The sequence below is a fragment of the Zingiber officinale genome, chromosome 6A (assembly GCF_018446385.1).
Source record: "Zingiber officinale cultivar Zhangliang chromosome 6A, Zo_v1.1, whole genome shotgun sequence".
NCBI lineage: Eukaryota > Viridiplantae > Streptophyta > Magnoliopsida > Zingiberales > Zingiberaceae > Zingiber > Zingiber officinale.
Genome location: NC_055997.1, coordinates 64,939,822 through 64,957,940, shown reverse-complemented (window position 1 = coordinate 64,957,940; position 18,119 = coordinate 64,939,822). Strand labels below are relative to the sequence as shown.

Sequence of the window (18,119 nt, the reverse complement as noted above, 5' to 3'; positions counted from 1 at the left end):
CTACTACCACCAGGGAGTGTTGATCACTAGAGTATCCTGTTGTTGCCATTTGTATCAATGTCGGCTACTTGCTGTAATGAGTCATTACTGGATCACTGAACCACTGGAGGGGTTGTCAGCATGGAATTAGGGTAAGGCATACTTGGTTTTAGCTTTTTAGAGATTTGAATTCTATTATTCTGTTAGGGATGTTTGTGGAGTTGTTTGGCCAACAATTGTTAATCCTGTCACAGTTTTCTGGCAGTAGCTTCTCCTAGCTCCAACCATTGTTTACTGACGGCGGGTTTTCTTCAGTTGTGAGTCCTACAATGGAGCATCCAGATTTAGGTGAGTTTTAGAGGTAATTCCATTTCTATAGTGGTTTGGATTAGTAGATGGAATATAGATTATGTTTGGAAAGATTGAAGGAATTGTGGATTAAGTTAAACCTAATTGGATTAATGAATTAGGTTAATTATTTCAATTAGGGTTTTCCCTAATTAGGTTGGGAGATTTTATTTAGCTATTTGCTACATATGAATTAGCTAAATACATTATGTGTTCGCAGAACTTTGATTCGAGACAAGTGTCTCGACGTGGGATTTGTTCCGATACGATAAACAGATAAAGGTGGGTACCTTTAACTTATCTCTTTTAATATTGTCATTCTGATATGCTTACTAGGTTATAACTAGTAGTAATGGTTATGTTTATATCTACTTGGTATGTCTCTACTTGATACTCGTAGTTTGCCCATATTCTTATCTATTGTGTATTCATGCTTATGTCCTCTTGTTTCTTGCCATATGTTCTTATGTAGTGACATACAATGTATTATTGGATATAGGTCTAGCTACTAGTTGTTACCTAGCAGTGTACCTAGGTTTATTTCTTGGCATGTGTACCTAGGTTTATTATCTAGCATGTATACCTAGATCATTACTATAGACTTGGTTCCCTTTTTGGTACACATTATGAGGTTGGTATTTTCAAGATTTATCATGCTTTAGTGTCATGCACCATTTTACATGATTGCATGTTGAGCGATTGTCGGCTCCATTATTGTTGAGCACATCACCAGTTACATGGATCTGCACACATAACCACTCATGGGTTAGTGGTATATCAGGCAGGGTGTGTTGCAGCAGGTTGCTCTGTCATGGGCTTCGCTGGCCCGCTCATGGGTAGTGGTGACGCGGCGTGGTAACAGGACAAGGATCCCTCCTCTGGACTGACTTAGGGAGATGAGAGCATTAAGCTCCCCCCACTCTGTTTGGAGTAGGAGGATAGGTGTACTCTGACAACATCCTATCCACTCAATCACTCAGGAGTAGTAATGGCAGAGTGTATAGTTGTCATAACCCTACCCACTCGTCTCACCATCACGTGTGAGATGGCTGACTATCGTCAGGGGTGACCATGTCATTTTTGCATCATATGCATGGATTGCATTTATTGTTTGTGATTGTTACATTTGGATGTTGCATTTTTGGTGGTTGCATATGATTGTCATGCATACAAGAGACATGGTGTATTTGGTATAGCGACCCTTATGTTCGGATAGGAGGCCCTGATGAGTACAGTACTTTTTTCCTTGTTCAGTTTTCGCATTTCCTGTTATAGATCAGGAGACTGTACTCCATGATTATTACTAGTAGTTATTTTTTACTATGCATGTTAGCTTGATACCTGCTGAGTTGTTGAAGTCACCCCGTTGCATTATTACTATTACAGGTAGATGATTAAGTAGTTGCTTGGAGGTATCCTGTCTACCAGTCCCACATCACATCAGAAGACGGTTTACCTCGCTCTTGACTTCTTTTTATATATTCTTGTTGATTTAGCTTTGTATTGGTGTTTAGCCATGTGGCTATTTTTTGTTTTGTTTTTGGTATTGTATATGAGTTTAAGCCGTACCGGCACACATTGTATTATTTTGGTTGTATGGGCTTCCCGTTTGTTTTTTTGCTGTGTTTTTAGTACAGTCGAGTGGGTTGTTTAATATATAACTGCGTGGTTATGTTTATTTTGTTCCAACCGAGTGGGCTGAGTATATAACTGCGTGGTTGTATAAGTATATTCCAGCCGTGTGGGCTGATGTATTCTTGTGGATGTATTCATACTTCAGATTATCACCGGTACAGGAGAGATGCTGCCAAATTTTCCTTTGACAGGGACTCCTTTGGGGCATGACATTTATCTCTTGATCTAAGAATTCTATTCTTTATCTTGTTTTACATCTTTTAGAGATTCATTGTGCGTGTGACCCAATAGGTTTCCGGTTTATCTTGGTCGTCCATAATTAACTACTTAATTATAGAATGATCATGAGTGACACCTAGTAATACATCATGATTCCCAATTAGCCGGAAAATTATAGTTGATTTCAGAATCACTTCTAAATCCTTCAGCAGCTACAGTGAATTGTGCTTCGTTCCTTTCACTCGTCTTATACTCACTTGGTTCAGGACATGGTCTATGTGTCTATCCCCACTAGACTGACTACGTCACACCTAGCCCAAGTAATACTTCATCATTCTACAGATTCAAATTACTCGTACATTGTTCAAGAGTCTCACACTCTTTACATGTGATGATTTGGCCAATGATTTTAAGTAATAATCTAACGAGTAGTCATAGGGTATACGTCTCCTCACAAGGAGCAGTGAATCTTCTTTGTGTTAGTATTAGCTCTAGTACCAATTATAAGATGATTGTAAATGGCTCATTTTGTATCATATATCACTATTAATTAAAAGGCAAAGGTTATGGTTATTATATTTATTGCAGTTCAGTGCCGATTGAATAAATATAATAATATACTTGGGTAGTAGGTTCTTATCTATAATAATCAATTGGTTGAATTGATAGTAAGATATTGTAGAGAACACTACTCTTAATTATTCCTAGTCGAGTATTAATATACAAGGACAATATTAATGTGTTAAGACTAGTATGTAAGTCAACGGATGACTTGATCTCACAAATCATGGATATGAGATATCAGGTTGACATATGAGTATATATTAGAGAATATATACTGAATGACCCGCCATGAGAATGTTTCATGGATCGTTGTATGAGTGTCATAAACATTCTCATGTGACTATTGGTATGAATAGTCCTTAGACCTGAAGTCACTACGGTTCCCTACATAAGGAGTTGTATACTTTGGTATCGTCAAATGTCACCCGCAATATGGTGGACTATAAAGTCGATTACTGGGTATGCAATAAATTATGCGGAAGGATGTGAGTGATGTAGATGAGATCTATCCCTTCCATATGACGGAAGTGATATCTGTGGGCCCCTTGATTAGTAGGACACAAGAAAGCATGACCATACGCAAATGAGTCAATATGAGATATTGAGCTTATTTGATTGAGTGTGTCTACTTGGAGATCAAGAAACACAAATATTGATAAGAGGATGACACGGTCTATACCTCATTGATCAATCTAGATATCAAGAATAGAGAGACCAAGTCATACAATATGATAGCCACAGAAAGGTTAGGTCGGATCACGACTTTCTCATCACTTGGGTAGCAATAATGTCTTGCTAGATGCCACTCATTGTTTATGTATCGCAAATATTGATTTGGATACATTGCCAACGTTACGAGAGCCTACAGGGTCACACACAAAGAACAAGTAAATATGGAGAGAGGTTCATATGATGGATCATTGGATTAAGTGTAATCCAAATTGGGCTTGTTGAGTTAGACTCAAGTGGATCCAATAGTTGGATTGAGTCGAATTTCATGGGAATCAATGGGTTAGACTCATTGGGTGAACTTGAGTTCACCAAGTTGAATGGTCAAAATTGAACCATTGGATTGAATGGTTAATTTTGAGCCATTGGATTAGAAGATGAAAGGTCAAAACTCTTGGTATTCCATGAGATGGATATAAATATCATTTTGAATGATATTTTTGATAGGTTTTTCATTAGATGAGAAGGTGAAAAGTTTCCTTTGCTTCTTCTTCTTCCTCCTTCACTTCTTGACCGAAACACATCAAAGGTTGCTAGCACAACTTTGTGTGTTTTTCTTCTCCATCTTGTTGAGTTTGTGAGACAAATGAAGGAAAGGCTTGTTTGTGTGGATACCGTAGAGGCGCGAACAATTGATTGTGATGTGATTCGAGCTGTCGGGAGATCGTGAGCACGCTTCAAAGGTATAACTCTATCATGTCTTTAGATCTAACTTAGTATAAGATTATGTTTCCCTTCGCATGGATCTTCTGAATGAAATAGGTTTTTCCGCTGCGCGTTTGCGTGTTTAGCAACCTATTCCCTTACACTTTGGGCTATCCAAACACTTTCGGGCACTTCGACTTATACCCAATCATCTCGGGTCCACACCTCGATGAGATGTTTGCTTAAGATGTCAAAGTATAAGTCTCCATGACCAAGATGACTTATATACCTCAAGTCAAAGGAAATTTGCACTTGAGCTGCAGTAAAAACTTCACAGACATATCCATATATGTAGTAACCATATGAAGTCTTGTAGCGAGTCACTCCAATGAACTAACTGCCATAACTAATATCCACGTTTAACTCTCGACATTCCAATGTCTCCAGCTAATGAGGAAATAGCTGCTTGGCCGAACCAAGGAGTATAACCCGTGCTAGTCTTACAAAATTGATGATGTCCGAATACATCAATTCAACGACTAGGGAAATTCCAATACGTTCATAATTGCACATGTAGAGATAATCACTAATTATGATCTGATCATAACTTCTCTCTTACTATGAATTGTATTGCGGACATTCAGTAAATGAGTTTAAGACCTTCAAACATATAATATACACTTAAATAGTGAATCTATATTTATCGAATAAATAGTAAAACTGTAAGATGATTTACCTTAGGATGTCTCTCAAATTCTAACATTGATACCCTCCTCCCCAATCAAAATGAAGGGAGAATATTTTACAATAAAATAACACTCAACATGCTTTTGAAAATAACAAAAAATATTCAAGAGATAAGATTTTCTTTTTATAGGAAAAATTCAAGTGAAATTTCTATAGTTATCAATAAAAATAACATAGTAAAGAAAACCCTAATTTGAATGAATAGGAGCAGAACCTTATACATCAGAGTGAATATTATCCGAAGGATAACTAGAGTTATAAGTAGAGGATGCAAAAAGTAGTTTATGAGACTTTGCTTTCATACAAGCTTCACATAAATGAGATGATGATGCTAAAGAAGTTGATTAAACCAAAACGATTAATAATATCCAGAACAAGACGTAGAGACAGATGACCAAGACATGCATGCTAAGAGAATTTGTCCGTGAATTCTCTAACAAAGGTTTTGAGAGAGGTGGGTTGAAGATGATAAAAACCGTTTTTAGTGTCCCCTTGGAGTAAAATAGTTCCTTTCGTAGGATCCTTCATAAGACAATGATTAGGATGAAATTCAAAAAATGCATTATTATCAAAAGCAAATTAACATATGAAGAGTAAATTTTTAGTGATAGAAGGAACATGAAGAGTGTTGCGCATGCGAAAAGTACGACCACATGAATGAAAGAATGTGTTTCTAATGTGAGCAATTAATAAACCTAAGTCATTGCCTATTTGTACTATGTCGGGTCCATGATAAGGCAAAGCTTCTATAAGAATATTATACTCCAGTGTAACATGATGAGTTGCTCCAGAATGTAGATGTCATCCTGGGGTTTCAGGAACTGATGACATTGCATTAAGAGGGATAGAGAATGAGAATGCTTCAGAATGAGATGATTGAGTCCTAGATTTCCAAAATGAGGGAGAGGGTCGATTTGATGATACAGGTTTCCTCAAAAATTTGAATCATATCTTTTATAATAATTTTGAGCATAATGACCATAATTGAAGCAAATATGATAGTGTCCTCAGCTTCGAGCCCGACCTTTGAAACCTCAAATCTGATTTTGATGACCATGTTGGGGAGGAGGTTGATTATGCTGATCATGTTGTGGAGCTTTGCTAATCATGTTTGTCGATAAAGAAAGAAATTTAACATCCTTTGATATTGTAATTATAGAAGTCTTTCATAAGAGGATATATACCATGAATAGTTTTTAGTGACACTTGATCTATGCGAGTCATCACACTAGGAACAAAACTATCATATGCGAGTTGTCACATGCAAGAACATGCATTAATAGTTCTAGATCAAAAATAGGATGTCCAATTGCAGCTAGGTTGTTGGCTACAACCAATAGTCTTGACTGATTGCATATAGTCATTGATAGAAGCATCTCCTCATTGCACAGTCAATAATTGAATATGAAGTTGGAGAACTTGAGCTTGAGAGTGGGATGTAAAAGAATGATCAAAAGCTTCCCAAACTTGACGCGAGGTATTGAGCCCAACGAGCATGGGAAGTATAGACTCAATAATTGATGAGATTAACCAAGTCAAGACTAATTGATCCTTCTTAAACCAAATAGTATAGGATGAATCATCTTTTTGAGATGGGGATGAAGTTGTTGGGATGTATACTATAAGCCTAGCTTTTGCATGAACATCTATTTTGAAATATTTTGAAATGAGAATCACTTTGGTTAAATGTTTGCATTTTATATTTATATAAACGTCAATGCAGTTGTCCATTTAATTTATATTGTAGATAACATGGTGTGTGGTGCCACACAGAAGATCATGTTATCGGTTCCTTATAAATTATAAATAGTTGCTCACAACCAAGATGGATTGGGACAAACCATTGGAACGGTTGTAGTGTAATTTGGTATTATTCTGTCTTAACTATAAAATTACACTAGTACACTATGTGTGTATTGAGCAGGACCGTTTGAGGTTGTTCGATTTATACCGACTACATAAAAGAACAGAATCTCTGTTATTATGGATGTGCGTCCTCTTAATCCCCATATAATAATAAGCAGATATACTTAGTATTTATCTCTTTAACTTATCAATGGGTGAGATTTATTCGTTAAATCAATAGGTCTGATAAGTTGGGAGATAGTACTGTTTATATGGTGTGTTGTTGATTATAGAAGGAATCTGTGTCCTAATATTTAGGCTGATGAAGTCCCCTTGAGGAGCTCATAAGGATTATCATGTAAACCCTGCAGGTGGACTTAGTCCAGCATGATAATAAAGTTGAGTTGTACTACTCTTGGAATCAGATGTTAATTAATTGAGTTGTCAGTAACTCATTTAATTAACGGACATACGATATCTTAAATACAGGAAGATTAACGCACTCATGATAAGAAAGAGCTCATATTATAATATGGGATTTGTGCGGTAGTTCAATAATAACCCTTTAGTGGTATGAATTATTATTGATGGACTTGAGTTGGGTGTTCGGGCAAAACACAAGAAGCCCAAGCCCATCAGTAGGCCTAAACCAATTCCTTCTCTAGGTCCCTTTTGTAGCTTCTATATAAAGCCTCGCATCCACCCCAATAGAACTCGGTTATAAAAGGGAGATTTTTTCTAAACAAAATTCTGTTATTTTTTCTTTCTTTGTAACCGACAACAAGGGTTATAAAAAGGGGAGGTGGCGCCCCATAAACATAAGTTCTCCTTCTCTCTTGCTTAGGGTCGACGGCACAAGGTTCTCCTTCTCTCTTGCTTAGGGATGGCGGCACATGGTTCTCCTTCTCCACCTTAGGGTCGGCGGTACAATTCTCTTCCAACTCCACCTTAGGGCTGGCGGCTTGGAGGAGAGGAAGAAGAGGAGAAAGCGTCCATCCTAGAGTCTCCTTTTGGTGGCCGGTGCTTTGGAAATAAAGAAGAGAAGAAGGGTGCTTTTTGTCTTGGTAGATCATCGCTCACACGACGTCCAAGAAGAGGAGAGGAATACAGCAGAAGATCAAGAGGTCTTTGGCTACAAGGAAAGATACAACTAGTTCTTTAATTTCGCTGCGTAATTAGTTTAGTTTCCTTTGTATGGATCTTGAATACCAACACAAGTGGCCAGCGATATTGTGCTCCGATCAAGGTGTGCTTTGATCCGTCGAGAACTTGCTTGATTGATCAAACACATGTCTGATCGAACATGTGGGTTGCTAGGAAAAGTTCTGTACTTGTACAATTTTTGTACAAAGGAAATTTAAACAAAACGAAATTCCAACGCCTTCAGAAGTATCATCAACATAACCAAGTCATGAACACAAAGTAAAAAAAAAGAAATTACAATTTCCATAGTAAATGGTCATCATGGTCAAGTTTAACAGAAAAAGAAGGAACTATAGAAATAAGAAAAGAGGTAATTTGTGATAGCAAAAGGATTTCAGTAGAATCGAAAGAAGATATTTTTGTTTTATTTTATTTTCGCTATTTTTTTCTCTCTATGTTTTTTTTCTGCTCCCTATTTTTTTCCTTCTTATTTTTTTTCTCTACTTTTTTTTTCTTTGTTTGTTTTTCTTTCTCATTTTTTTCTCTCTTAAATAGAACGAATGAAAAAAATAGAATAGATTTAAAAAAAACAAAATAAAATGCATTATTAGCAACTCTGTCTTGCTATGATTGACATTGCCAAAGTTACTACCATCGATAGAAAAAAGTTGTTGATGAAAGGTGAAGAAAAGCTACTATTGTAGTTGTCGAAGTTACCGAGGTTACCGCACTGTAGCTAATGATATCAAATCATGTAGAAACTCCTGTAGCCACTGTAACAAAAATTTGGAAGAGAAAAATTGGGAGGAAGAGAACTTGGCTCGGGTACCATATAGAAACTAATAGATAAAAAAAGAAACAGAATAGAGAATAAATCTTTTTGATTATATATTACTAAAGTCAATTGGTTTATTTATACAAGTTGTCCAAATAATAATGGAAAAATTAAATATGACAATCGGAATAATTATAAGCATAATAATATAATAGATTTAGAAATATTATTTTTGCTATTTGATTCATGTTGATTTTGATTGTAATGTCAAATACAATAAATTTCAATTAACTAAAATCAATTAGAATTATTTTTCATTATTGTCATTACCAACAATGGTAATCGGGAGAATTCTCAGTGTTTGAAATCTACCGCACACCATTACCAACTTCATCAACAACTTCATCATCATTAAAATTGGATCACAGATTTGATCTTGTCATCCACATCTTTCTTATAAATAAAAATTCTTTTCCTCTTCATCTCGTTAATCAAAGAATTCCTCGATCCGCAACATACTAGAAAACCCAGGAAGTTCAATTAGAAATTTGATATTTGCGTATAGTTCATCTCGACCATGGTTCTCGCAATTGTAATAAGGTTTTGTAAAAGTGGAATCCTAGTTAAGGTAAGGGAACTGATGACCTTTAAGATCTTGCGTCACTTAACATTGGAATAACTCTATGACTTGTCTCTGTAGATCTTTAAGTATCTTGTTTCGGGTGCTATGACTATGGTGCAAGGCTTCCTAAGCCGGAACCTACCTATCACGACAACGACGACCATTCATGAGATCTCTCTAATACCAATTAACGCCAAGTAGAATAGTAATTATCCTACTAGTTGTATTGATTTTATTGATTCGATTGTAACTCCAGAAACAATCTTCTAAACCTATTTTTCAAAAGAATTTTAGGAAATAAGGAAATAAACAACACGACCTATAAATATTATTTATCTAAAAAAATTACCTCCAGCATCAACTAAATAATTATTTAAATAGACCTCAAATCCTAACTTACAAAACACAAAAATAATCCTAATAGAAAAAAAAAATAAAAAAAAAATCTTCGAATCTTCTTGGATATCAATAATATTAATTTATCGAAGATAAACAGAGCCATTTTTGATAATATTAAAATTTGAACAGCTCTTAGTCAATCCAAAAAATTACTACCATATCAAATTTTTGATGAACCACACACGGCTTATAAAGCAAATGATGAATAATTTAAAACTCTATATCAACCTGGGGTATATTTTCATAGTTGATGTATATACCATATTTTAAATTTATGCCTTCAATATCAATTAAAAATTTTAGAAAATAAAATCAGATCAATTAATTTTTTATTTCTTATTTATGATCACATCCTAATATAATAAAATAATGGGATAGATTTTATAAAATTAATTAAATAAAAATTATTACAACATTCATTTTAATATAGAAAATTATTATATTTGTCTTTTTTTACATAAAATGTTAATAATACCAATGCATTACCTTAGCACCAATGAAATCTATGTATTAAATTTTATAAAATTTTAAAAGTATTTTATGATGGACCTTAACAATTGTATCTTGTTTTCATGATCATCACAATTTACCAAACAACGCACCTAAGTTTCTGAATTTATCAAAAGGTGCATATTACTTTGGTATTTACTAAAGGGTGCATCTTTTCAAATACACTTTCCGTTTTACCCTCCTAACAACTTGACTTTTTCTTTCTTTTCTCTACCATTTTTCTCTCTTTTCTCTTTCCTCTCTCCTTTTCCTCTCCTCTCTTCTCTTTCTTTTTTTTGTTTTTTTTTTGCATGCATGCATAATATATGGATAACATTTTATAAGATTTAGTTTTTTTTTTATAATATTTTAATACATTTAGAGAAGTCGAAATAAAAAAATAGATAGCATATTTGAACTCCTTTTAACCCCAGAAATCCACAGGAACTGAAATGAGTGCAATTAGAACTCTTTAGGTCCATCAATTGAGTTTTGGTCAAAATCCACTGATGGACCTAGAGAGCTCTGATTGCACTCATTTCAGTTCCTGTAAACTTCTGGGGTTGTAAGGAGTTCACATATGCTATCTATTATTTATTTTAGCTTCTCAGAGGTGTTAACATGTAATAAGAAAGAATCATGAAAAATCTCCATGTTGGGTCTGATATAGAATCATATCAAGCCTAACGTGGGTATGATATGGTAAAGAGCCAAAACATGGCATATTAACACAAAAGCAGCTCCCTGCATTCATATTTCTAAAGTACCATTTCTAAAATAAAGCCCAACAGAATTCCTTAGATTAATCTGAATGCCTTTAAGACAATAAATAATGAGTTCATTGGAATGATGGAATAGCAAATGATATTGCAAGACAGGAGCTCAATTTGGATCAGCTACTGTATAGGACTGTTTTTATAAAGGCTTGGCACAAAACAATTTAATCTTGATAAGACTTTGTGCTACTGTTATACCTCATGAGCTGAAACAATATGTTGAGATGCTTGTTGACTATGTTTTAGACAACTTGGTGATTCAATCCCAAAGAATTGCGAACCAATGTACTTGCTTTCAGCAGTCTTTGAGATAGGAAGTGCAAACCCCACTATAGAAGAAAGGTTTTTGCACAATTCCTATTCTATTTTTCATAATTCTCCATCTTCTGTTCTTGAAAATTCTCTACAGCATATTCACAATACATTCTCTAGGACCAACTTACCAAACTTAAACTCAAACCTTCACTGTTATTCCACCACACTATTAATCTGTTACGACCTCCAATCCTTGTAATAAATTTCTCATGTTTTTATTTCTCTTTTTTTCTCAACACTACCTCAAAGATCAAATGGAAAACTTCATGAACCTCAAGCATATGTACTCCTCCCCCATATTTTAAAATGTAATAAAGAAAAATCGATAAAAACCTCCACGCTAGGCCCAATGTGGGCCTCATATCATTCCATATCAGGCCCAGCGTAGAGATTTTTGACGATTCTTCCTTGTTACATGTTAATACTTCTGAGAAGCTAAAATAAATAATGGATAACATATTTAAACTTCTTGCAATCCTAGAAATTCACAAGAACTAAAATGAGTGCAATCTGAGATCTCGAGATCCATTTGTGGGTTTTGACCGAAATCCACTAATGGACCTATAGAGCTTCGATTGCATCCAATTCAGTTTCTGTGAATTTTTGAGGTTTCAACGAGTTCAAATATGTTATCTATTATTTATTTCAATTTTTCAAAAGTTTTAAAATGTAATGATGAAGAATTGCTAAAAACCTTCACATTTGGCCTGATATGGAATCATATCAAGCTCAACATGAACCTAATATCATTCCATATCAAGCTCATGTTAGCCAATTGTATTTCCTAGGACATATCAGGCCCGATGTTAGCCAATTATATTTCCCAATTCTTATTTGCTTTATATTTTTATTCATTTCTTTCTGAAATTATATTTTTTGTTACTATTTAACTAAACTTTGTTTTGTCCCCTTCTTAGGATGATAAAAAATGGACGTGGTTAAGTAGTGATAGTGTCTGGCCCAATTTGAAGTTCTTAGACTTACGAATAAAAAAAACGGTATCTACATACAGAATCTAAGAAAAATTTCGAAATTATAAATTTGTTACATCTATAACCATCTAGTTCATCATATTTTGACTACACAATTTGTTCATGCTATATTTTAGGGTGACTCAGCTATTGCAGATGATGGAATGATTATAGAAGAGAATGGAGATGACAATGAGGTTCCTCTTGGGAAGATGATGGAAATTCTTAGAAATCAAGGAGCTAAGAAGAATAAAAAGAAGAAATAAGTGAAAAAAGACATATTTGATGATCTGGAAAAAATTGACAGTTTGATATTTGGGTGTGGTGAGAGAAATAAATTTGGACAATTTTAAGCAAACTCACAGAAGTGAAAAGGTAGTTGGTAAAATCAATACTAAGAAGGAAATATTATCACCAAAAAGAAAACAAGTTTGCCTTATATGAAATCATATTAGGTCCAATATAGCCCTGATATCATCCATATCACACCCAACGTGGTGATTTTTAGTGATTCTTCTTTATTATATTTTAAAACCTTCAAAGAGTTGAAATAAACAATGGATAGTTTTTTTTTTTGAACTCCTTGTAACCTCAGAAATCCACCGGAACTGAAATGGGTACAATCAGAACTCTCTAGGTCCATCAGTGAATTTTGATCAAAATCCACGTATGGACCTAGACAACTCCGATTGCTCCCATTTTAGTTCCTGTGGATTTCTAAAGTTTCAAAGAGTTCAAATATACTATCAATTATTTATTTCAACTTTTCAGAAGTTTTAAAATATAATAACGAAGAATTACTATAAACCTCCACGTGGGCTTGATATGTCTATATCAGGCCCAACGTTAGCCAATTGTATTTCCCAGGACATATCAGGCCCGACGTTAGCCAATTGTATTTCCCAGGACATATCAGGCCCGACGTTAGCCAATTGTATTTCCCCATTCTTATATGCTTTATATTTTTATTAATTTCTTTCTGAAATTATATTTGTGTTGCTTTTTGGCTGAACTTTGTTTTATCCCCCTAATTAAGATGACAGAAAACTGACGTGGTTAAGTAGTGATAGTGCCTTGGCCCATTTTGAAGCTCTTAGACTTGAGATTTAAAAATGATATCTACATACAGGATCTAAGAATATTTTCAAAATTGTAAATTTGATATATATGTAACCATCTGGTTCATCATATTTTGACTACACAATTTCTGTTCATGCTATATTTTAGGGTGGCTTAGCTGTTGCAGATGATGAAATGATTATAGAAGATAATGGAAATGACAATGAAGTTCCTCTTGGGAAGATGATAGAAATTCTCAGAAATCAAGGAGCCAACGAGAAGAAAAGAAGAAACAAGTGAAAAAGGACATATTTGATGATCTGGAAAATATTGACGATGAGTTTGGCATTTTGGGTGTGGTAAGAGAAATAAATTTAGACAATTTTAAGCAAACTCAAGATGCAGCAGCAATAGTGATAGATCAGAGTCTTCGAAGCGAAAAGGTAGTTGGTAAAATCAATACTGAGAAGGAAATATCATCATCAAAAAGAAAATAAGTTGGGTCTGATATAGAATTATATCAGGTCCAATATGAACCTAATATCATTACATATCAGGACTACGTTAGGACTGATATAATTCTATATCAAGCCCAACGTGATGGTTTTTAGCAATTCTTCTTTATTTTATGTTAAAACCTTCGAAAAGTTGAAATAAACAATGGATTGTATTTTTGAACTACTTGTAATCTCAGAAATTTACCGGAACTTAAATAGGTGCAATCGGAGATCTCCAGGTCCATTAGTGGGTTTGACCTAGAGAACTCTGATTGTACCCATTTTAGTTTCTGTGGATTTCTGAAGTTGCAAGGAGTTTAAATATGCTATCCATTATTATTTCGACTTCTCTAAATGTATTAAAATGTTATAAAAAAACCAACTAAATCTTATAAAATGTTACCCATATGCTATGCATGCATGTAAAAAAAATGAAGAAAGAGAAGAGGAAGAGGAAAAATACGAGAAGTTGCATGCATAAGAGAGAAGAAAGAGAAGAGTGAGAGAAATGATAGAGAAAAGAAAAATAGCAGAAAAAGTCAGATTAACAGGAGGGTAAAACGGGAAGTCTACTTGAAAAGGTACGCCCTTTAGTAAATAACAAAATAGCATGCGTCTTTTGATAAATTCAAAAACTTAGTTGCGTTGTTTGATAAATTGCCAATAAAACTTAGATAACATTTCATATTCAAGTAGACTTTTAATGTAGCTTTGCTTTCTTTATTTCTACATTGATTATAGATTTTTCACCTCTTTTCCAATTTACTATGCTGCTCTAATTAATTAAATTAACTTTGTAATTTTGTAGATAAAGCTAAAGGTGCACTGTTGAATTGGAATACACGGTACAACATCATCATTAGAATTGCTCGTGGCCTTTTTTACCTTCACGGATGTTCTAGATTTAGAATCATTCGTAGAGATTTGAAAACTAGCAACATCCTTCTTAATAAAGACATGAATCCTACACTATCTGATTTTGATATGACAAGAATTTTTAAAGAAGATCAAATAGAAGTAAATACTAAGAGAGTTGTTGGAATATAATAAGTATTAACCCTACTTTTTTATTATTTTATGCATATTTAAATTTTAAATTATCATACTTCTAATAACACTATGAATGTCACATATTCATTTTTTATAGTGCCTTTGTGATTATATCTTTTTTTTATATATAAGCTAATTTATATGTTCACTTCATTTATTACTTCACCAACCTTATCAAACTACATAAACAAAAACTATGTAGTCGTCCATGATTTATCTCTTCTGTGTTGGCCCTGTGACAGATTGGTGGGGGCATTGGGAACAAGCGTATTCATCTTTTATCATCATAAATAAAAACTATGTACCTTGAACTTTAAGTTAACTACATTCTCCACTTGTTCTAAACCAAAGCCAAATCAAAAATACATACAAATAGCTACATGACTTCCATATTCATTAATATTTCAAATAGGGAACATGTTGAATAAAAAAATGACTCCACTATTTATCTGATGTTTTTTTAAAATATGCAAAGACTATTTATTTGATATTCATTATACTCATTTGTAGTATAATGATATTTATTCGACCAATAGAAAGCATTTTTCATCTGTCAAATATTAGCTAACTTATATATAATGTAAATATTTATCCTTGAAATATTTAAATATGGTTTATAATTGTTAAATTTAAAATAACTATTATCAATTTTTTTACTTTGAATGCAGTGGGTATATGTCTCAGAATTTTCTCTTCTAAACCAAATGTATTTAGTTTTAGTATTTTAGTTCTTGAAATAATAAGTGAAAAGAAAAATAGAGGAATATATAACTCTGCACACAACTTGAATCTTCTAGGATATGTAAGTGTATAATTGAAAATTAATATTATATTTTATATCTTATGCAAAGATACTAATTATTCATTATTTGGATAGACTTGGAGCTTTTGGAAAGGAGGAAATGGTTGATGAATCCATTGGTTATTCCTTTAATTTCCAAAGGATGAAATAATAAAGTGTATAAAGATTGCATTTTATGTGTCCAAGAGCCCCACAAGATAGACGTACAATGTCTACCATATTATTAATGGTGGGCACTGACATGGCACTTATACCACAACCACGACAACCAGGATTTGTTAATATACAAGGCCCGACTGACATTATTTCTTCGGTAAGCAATCATGATTCATTATCTATAAATAACTTATCAATCACAACACTTGAAGGTAGGTAACAAGACAAATTGAATAGATATTATGGAAACTTGTTTCAATCATATAAATAAACTTTGAGTGTATATCAAAACTATTGGATCGTTTGCTGTTATTAACATTCAAAATTGACATTATACTATCAACAGTTGTTTGGTATACTGGAGTTAAATCGCAGCTTCCAATCAAAAGTTGGGGTTCAAATCTATATAATAATAGTCCTTGACTTATCTAGGCTTACTAAAAATCTTCTGGACAAAATTTTTATTATCTCTCTTTGCATCTCACCTTATCTAAATTCTCTTTGTATGAAACTTACCAATGCAATTTTCTAAAAAAAAAAATAGAATCATTTAATACCATAAATATACTTGGCTAATCAAGTGTTGAATATAGTTGAGGAAAAACGTTTGGCTTACTTTACAGCCATCAAAGATGTTAGTGCAATGTTGACCAAGTTGATCAAAATTGAATTTACTTGAGTTGAGATTTTAATGTTTGATCAATATATTAATTGGTCAATATAATAAGTAGATCAAAATTGATCGGATACTTGACAGTCGATCAATATATTAGTTGAACGAGATGTCAAGTAGGTCAAGTTGATCCGATATTTGACAGTAGATCAATATGTTAGTTCGTCAAGATGTCAAGTATGTCAAGATTAATTGGATATTTGACAATCAATCAATATGTTAGTTTGTTGAAGAAGAGTCCAATAGATTAAGGTTGATCAGATACTTAACGAGAAGAAAATCCAAGTAGATCACAATTAATCGAACACTTAGTTGTTGGAAGTCTAACATGGAGTTGGCATGAAGCGTGAAATCTTAGAAGGTCAAGGTTGACCGAATGTTAGGCAACGAAAAAGTCTCGGTAGATCAATGTAAATTGTTATAGTACTGTTATAGTAACAGCCGATCAGCCAATTGATGTATTTGATCAATCGATTAATGACTTCAGAAATCAATAAGACGTTTTAAAATTCGACTGTTCGACTCGATTGATAACATCAATCGACTGATGTAGATCCCATCATAGTTACCATTTTAAGCCCCTCCACTACCGTTGTGGATGCTGACCCCGGCCCTCTACCGAACTAGATGATGTCGAGATCGTCATCTCCTTTGAAAAAATATTCATAGATCTCTAGAGGAATCAAATAGCGAAGGTGGTTGTTAGAAGCGGAAGGAATGACGGGGATTTTAACAATGGAGAATTATGCTCATATAATTAGAACACGAGACTAATGACAGTTAAAAGAAAACTAAATCTTTTAATTTCATAAAAGCATACAAGCATCAAAAGCTAACCGAAAATAATTTTATCATAAAACTATGTTGTTTGTCTTGATACTCACCAAAATCATGCTTTAACTTCTCAAATAGACTGGAAATCCTTGATTGTAACTTGGACTATTTCGAGCATGCATCATCAGACTTCTTATTCACTTGAGAAGACTGCAAATGTGTGAAAAAAAAAAAAAAAAATCAAAGAGCTGGAGACACAATCGCCGGATCTGCCCTCTGGGGCACAGATCCAGCAACTGGACTGCCAGATCTACGCGGCCCCATAAGGCTGCGCAGGACAGATCTGGCACCCCAACCGCTGGATCTGCTCTCTAGGACCACCGGATCTACGCGGCCCATAGGGATACGTAGACCAAATGATTCATTCGACAACCCACATGATGGGAGGAAGAAAAAAAGAGAAACTAGCAGACCTGGAGAGATCGTAGCCAGTAGGAAGAGGAGAATATAGTGAAGTCAAGATCCTTTTTTTCGACAATTTATTAACACGAAGTAGAGGGAGATGGACCCGCGGTGGAGGTCATTGTTCTCAAAGGAAATGGCTCATGAGCGTCGAAGACGCCACCATTGTTGGAGTCCATTGATGCCAAGTAGAAGTAGTGTTGAAAGTCGTTTAATTAGGCTTGTTAAAATAAACATATCAAGCTCAAGCATAGTAAGTTCATGAATTAATTTTTAAATGAAAAAAATAATAATTTTGATATTGAATTTATAGATTTTACCCTCTACTTAAAAATATAGACAAATATATTAAATTTATTTATTAGAATAAAATTATAAATTTTAATAAGAATATTATTATTTTCTCTAAATATATCATTTAATTTTTAATAAATATTTAAATTTA

General features: G+C 33.8%; 1 long non-coding RNA gene across 1 annotated transcript in view; it reads right to left on the bottom strand.

Moving 5' to 3' along the window:
• LOC121994019 overlaps positions 1–17,838 on the bottom strand; it is a 76,786-nt gene extending 58,948 nt beyond the window's left edge. Inside the window, exons 1-2 of the long non-coding RNA XR_006115539.1 lie at positions 17,686–17,838; positions 17,323–17,422 (exon numbers count right to left, since the gene is read on the bottom strand). This is a non-coding gene — a long non-coding RNA (uncharacterized LOC121994019). The remainder of the gene's footprint in view (positions 1–17,322; positions 17,423–17,685) is intronic.
• Positions 17,839–18,119: the final 281 nt, after the last annotated feature.